Here is a 6,000-nt window from a genome sequence, read left to right on the forward strand (position 1 = left end):
AGCAGCTGAAAAAGGCTTTAATAGAAGAGTTTTTGGATCCAGAGTCAGAACAAGGACTAGTTACAGCAATGGACCTCAAACAGAGCAGAAACGAAACTCCACAGGCCTACTACAACAGACTCAAGCGAGCTTACTTTGGCTCACGGAATGAGCCAGGAATGGAGGAGGACTTTAACTTCAGGACCCTTTCCTGCGAAATCTTCCTTTCACAGTAAGCCAACACTTAGGGGTTATGGCCTGCCCTCGCACGATGACAACCAGGCAGCTGCGGGACTTGGCCCATAAAGCTTATGGTAAACAAAGAGCGGCCTCTGAAAAGACTGTTAAAAACCCTGTCATTCTCCCTGTCTCTGAACTGTACCCTGAACTACCACTGGAGGGCGCTCGACAGCGCCACAGTTCAATTCAATTCAATTCAATTTTATTTATATAGCGCTTTTCACAAAAGTCAATTGTTTCAAAGCAGCTTTACATAAATAGAAGCAGTGAAAAGCACAGAAAACGACAGATAGCACAACAAAATACATGATAGCATGAGCAGTTAAATTTGCCACCTAGGGAACAGCCGCTAATGAAAAGAAAGAGAGCTGTCCTGACCAAACAAGGACCTGTAGCGCTCACCTATTGTTCTTTCTCTCTCTCTCTCTCTGTCACCAGGATGCTGCTGTGGATCACTGTCCTGTACATCAGCCTACAGGGGGGGTGGTCGCAACCTGAAATCGTGTCGCCGGGTCCAGCCTCAGGCATCGTCCTAAAAGAGCAACCTGGACTCCTGATCACGAACTGCAGAACACATAGCCAAAAAGTCTATGTCCGACTCGACCCCCGTGATGTCTACAGAGCACACTACACAGCATCAGCACCAGAAACCAGTTGGGCAGGAGAACGATGGGCGCAGAACGCTATGTTTCACGCAGAGGCCTACATCACACACATGCTGTACCAACTTCAGAAGATGACTGTCACACAAGCAGATCTCAGCAGACAAACCAAGCGTCCCAAGCGGTTCCTGGGAGCCCTACTCGGAGCCGCCGCAGCAGTCGGAACTTTGTTCAACATTGGAGTTACCAGTGTCAATGCAGTCAGCCTAGCCACGGTGAGACGACATGTGAATGAGATCCAGGAGGAAATACCTCAACTGAGAGAACAACTAACAGCTCAGAGCAAATCCCTACAAACCATGGGCAAATCCTTAAAAGATACTGTCGTAATTCTCAACACGCACAGTGTCGCACTGAAACAAACAGTGAACTCTTTGAAACAGATTTTCTCAGTACTGCAGGTGGATCATTCCTATTCTCAACTGGTCACAGCTCTGATGTCAGACATGCTGCGCGAAGTGAGCTCCTCTGTGGACAGTCTAGCCATGGGTAGAATTCCACCCTACCTGGTACCCCTAAGCCTGGTACAGACCATTTTATCCTCTGCCACTGCAGGGCCAACAAACACTCTGCAGGCGCATCTGGCCTACTCCCTAGGTAGCGCAATTCCCTTAAGCATAGCCCCTGAACAAGGCGAACTTGCTTTTCTGATAAACCTGCCAATCATCGAGTCACACAACATCTACAGACTCAAAGACATTGCCAATGTTGGCTTCTGGCAGGGAAACACCCACATCAGAATACGCACCCCCGACGTTGTGGCTTACCATGACAGCAATGAACAGCTGTACCTTGCACCAAACCTGCGCATGTGCAGCCTCACTAAAGACATTCATTATCTCTGCCCCAGCAAACCTTTCCTTCGGGACAACACTGACGGCATCTGTGGGCTGCGGCCCATGAAGATTGACTCTCGTTGTCCTGCCCATTATTCGAGAATTACCTTACAAAAGCTCCAACGATCAGGATACCAGTCTGACCACACTGAACCCTAATGCAAAGCCCTTTGAACCTTCAGAAAACAGTAATGTTGTGTACTTACCTGAGAAAACCCTGAAAAAAAACTATTTGTTTGGAACAAATACGGAAAACTTACCTGTTGAGAGACTGGTTCAAAAAGTTGTGGATGCTGATGAAGAAAATACGGAAAACTTACCTGTTGAGGAACTGGATCCCAAAGTTGGGGATGCTGATGATGCGTCTACTGGAGAGTTGATCCTAAATAGTACTGAACCTGTTGAACAGAAACAGGATGAAACAGAAAATAGACCAGAAAATTGTGAAACTGTAAATGTGGACACTGAGGATGAGAACAATGATATACCTGTTCCAGAAGTGCCAGAACTTAGACGTTCTGCAAGACATAGGGAACCACCTGACAGATTAAACTATAAGTCATTAGGAAGTCCCTTAGTGCTAGTCATGCATTCCCTACTAAGTGGGTTAGACAAAGCATTTTCTCAGGCCCTTGAACCAAATGATTTCCCTGAGCTTAGGTTGTTTGCTCCTGATAAATCAATTATTTTGTAGATACACTACATGCGAGGACGCATGCAGGTTCAGGAGGGGAAGAGATGTAACCCCTTTAAATTGAACACTACTTTCATGTGTAATTTAATTGTGAAACATTTTTATTTGTACATTTTCAAAGATACTCATGTAATTGGTGCAGTACCATTCCCGCCCATTTGAGGGCAGTTGACTTAAGTGTATTGAGTGAACTGGCTGCTTTTAGTTCAGATGAAGAAGCCAGCTGGACATGCATCCATGAGGTTGGAAATGCATCCCAGATCTGATGAAAGATTTGATTTTTTCGGTTGATTTACCGTGTTTCTTTATGAGAACTCTGATTGGGTTTTATGAGTGGATTTTGATTCTGCATCGTGACCTACTTTTGATTGGCAAGCCAGAGCCCTTTTTGATCTACACACGTGGAGTGAACCCACGCCCCCTTGTGGATTTACTGGATATAACAGCTAAGCTGTGATCTCACACACTTTGTACACACCACCCGGGTAGAACAAATTTACAAAAAGGCCTTTACACACATTCACATTGAGAACTATATTTACACACATGGAGACTTGAGAACTGTTTCAACACACATGGATATCTGAGGACCGCATATACAACAGGATACAAGAGACTTTGGGACATTTTATTTTATTTTTATTTCCTTTTTATTCTATCTTGAGCTCAATATCAAGCACTTTCTCTCATCCTTAATTGTGGTATTAAGAGTATCTGTTTAAATTGTGGGAATAGTTATTTCCAAAGTTTTTTCGGAATTTTCAATTAAAATGCCGGCTGTTAAGTTTCATTTATAACTTGGCTCAGTGTTATCCTATCCTCCTTGAGTCGAACCTAATTTACCTTTGAACTCTTGAGTACAAATTCAGATATTATCCTTTGTACAGTGTTACGGTGTTACATATGTTTCCTCTCTTCTTGTGTGTTAACAGGTCATTGGCACTGCAGTGTAAGATTTCACTGACAGACACCTCAAGACATTTTAGTGGGTGTAACTGGACATCATTTATGTTAATCTGTAATATTCAATTGTAATGTTTTATGTCTTTGCAAAACAGATCACAACATCATTTGCTGTAAGTTGTTTTTAACCAACTGTTATAGACATTTTTATTATTTGACTTTAACCCTATGTGTTTTTGATCTTAACCATACTGTCATATTAGTTTTATCGGAGAAAGGACATAGAGGTACTAAGCCATCTGTTTCTCTGTGCAGGGCATGTACATCTAGGATGCGATCTATCCAGATGAGATTCTCTCCAATGCCAGCAAACCGACAGTGGAAGACACGAGCCAGCACTTCTCCCCCCACATTGCCTCTGGCTTCTGAGATCCCCACTTATAACTGCTTCTTCCCCTTTCATGAGACCAGATGCTATGTTGGGATCACCGGGGCCTCCATCACCCGGCATGTACACGCTACATCAGGTGTAGGTAAGACACACACTCACTGCTTCCCTGGTGCTTGTGTTCTCAATGTTTCTGTGTAGGTGCCTGGGATAATGAAGACAATTTGGGTTGTCGTGTTACACGCCAGGTGAACAACATCAGAGTGCGGCAGTCAAAGATCCTAAACAAGGACTCCATATGTTTAGTCGAGACAGTACGCCGTACATCTCTTACGACGAGGATATTTGTTTCAGGACCGCTTTCCCAATACTGACAAGGACATTTAAGGTTCAATGGACAACTTGCTTTCAATGAATGGTTAATGTCTGTAGCCCTTTTCAGACACATATTGTGGAAAAAATACAGAGAACACATCCGGGAGTTGTTCGGGATTATTTGATTTTGGTTAATTCACGCTGCCAATAGTTTTCTGGATTTGTTTGTGCTTTCACACACATGCCATAAAGACATGACATATTTAAAGTCTTGCACTTGGTAGTTTTTTTTGTAGCATCTGTAGTTTGCTTATCCGTGATTTCTCTCTCGAGAAACCACACGTGTATTTTTTTGTTTATGATTAGATCATAAAGGTGTGCGTTACACCAGTGCTTCCCAATCCTGGTCCTCGAGCACCCTCTCCCAAAAAGTTTTAGATGTCTCCTTATTTAACTCATCAGCTTGTTAGGGAGACATGTTTACCATTTTGGAAGGAGGCTGATAACTTGAATCAGGTGTTTTAAATAAGTTTTTGGGAGGGGGTGCTCGAGGACCGGGATTGGGAAGCACTGCGTTACACGCTGTTTTGTTATGCTGGTGAATGTTCATAGCTGATAGTGACGAGCCCCCTGATTTCTTCTTCAGTCCAGTTTGCAGATATTTCTCATTGTGAATGTTAATCTGCATTTAAATCTGCCATGTCAAAGGGGAAAAGGCTATATTTTTGTCGTGATGAGACAATATTTATGTTGACTAATTATCGACGTTGAAATTGACACCGCCGATTCTATCGACTAAACGCAACAGCTCTAAGTCTAGCATACACATAATTGCATTCACTTACCTTTGCCTCAGGTTATAAATAACTTAATAATCACAACTATCCACTACCTAAAAAGCTATGAACAGCAGTCATGCAAATTTTTTCAATTTGCTTTTATATTTCTACTAGCAATTATGTGAGCTGCAGTCTGGATCCTGCCTCTGTCAGATGACCTTACACAAATGGAAAGATGACATCAACCCTTGCAAGGACTTCAGACGATACCAGCACTGGACTACAGTGGTAATCATGTGCATTTCATGTTTAACTTTATGCCTTTTGGAGATCATTTCATCTTCCCCTCGCTTAAACGTTTACATTAACAGAATATTTTACGAGGGGTGCCCAAACTTGTGCATGTCCCTGTACTGATATATACTCTACAAATAATGTAAGTTGAATTTACTTATTTGAAACACATTATACTAAGCACTATACTGCAATGTTGTTTTTAACATTTGTGCGTAATATATTATTTTTTGCCTTTTTCATTTATTAGATTTCAGTAGTCCGTGTCAAATTTTATTTCAAGGTAAGATAGCTTTACATATCTTTCATTGTGCTTTAGTGATCACACAGGCCCTGTTTATGTTCTTAACCGGCATGAGTTTATTTATTGTGATATACACAAAACAAGGTATTTTGATAAATGATGTTAAGTACACAGCTGCTCATTTACTTCAATAAAATCTCTTTTTCCTATTATGGAAGTCAATGGGTACCATCAACTGTATGATTGACATCATTTATCGATTAAAGAATTTTTGGCAAGTTTATAACAACATGAAGGTGAATAAATGATACAATTATAATTTTTACATAAACTTTTAGCTTTGAAGGATTATTCACTCAACCCCATGTCATCCAAGACGTTTGTCCTTCTTTCTTTAGCCAAACACAATCACAGTTCTATTAAATTCTGTCCTGGCCAGTGGTGGCTCTTGACTGCTCTTCTGAGGGGTGCGAATTCAAAATAAGTGTTCCGAGTGTCATGTGTGTTGCTCGTGTTTTCAAAAATATGTGTTTGTTGCGTCATGTAAACCATGTGCATCACTTGTCTTGTCAAAAGAAGTGCCTGCTGCACACGCATCAAAACCGTTTATGATAAAAGAGATGCTCACGTTTACAAAATATACGCAGCACATTCACTTAACATTAA

At 41.7% G+C, this 6,000-nt stretch overlaps 1 long non-coding RNA gene across 1 annotated transcript; it reads left to right on the forward strand.

Annotated features, from left to right (window-relative positions):
- Positions 1–3,469: 3,469 nt before the first annotated feature.
- On the forward strand, positions 3,470–5,066 carry LOC135783789 (uncharacterized). Its single transcript, XR_010545796.2, has 3 exons — positions 3,470–3,487; positions 3,630–3,847; positions 4,971–5,066. It is a non-coding gene; the product is annotated as an uncharacterized lncRNA (long non-coding RNA).
- Positions 5,067–6,000: the final 934 nt, after the last annotated feature.

The sequence above is a fragment of the Paramisgurnus dabryanus genome, chromosome 2, assembly GCF_030506205.2.
Source record: "Paramisgurnus dabryanus chromosome 2, PD_genome_1.1, whole genome shotgun sequence".
In the NCBI taxonomy this organism is placed as follows: Eukaryota; Metazoa; Chordata; class Actinopteri; order Cypriniformes; family Cobitidae; genus Paramisgurnus; species Paramisgurnus dabryanus.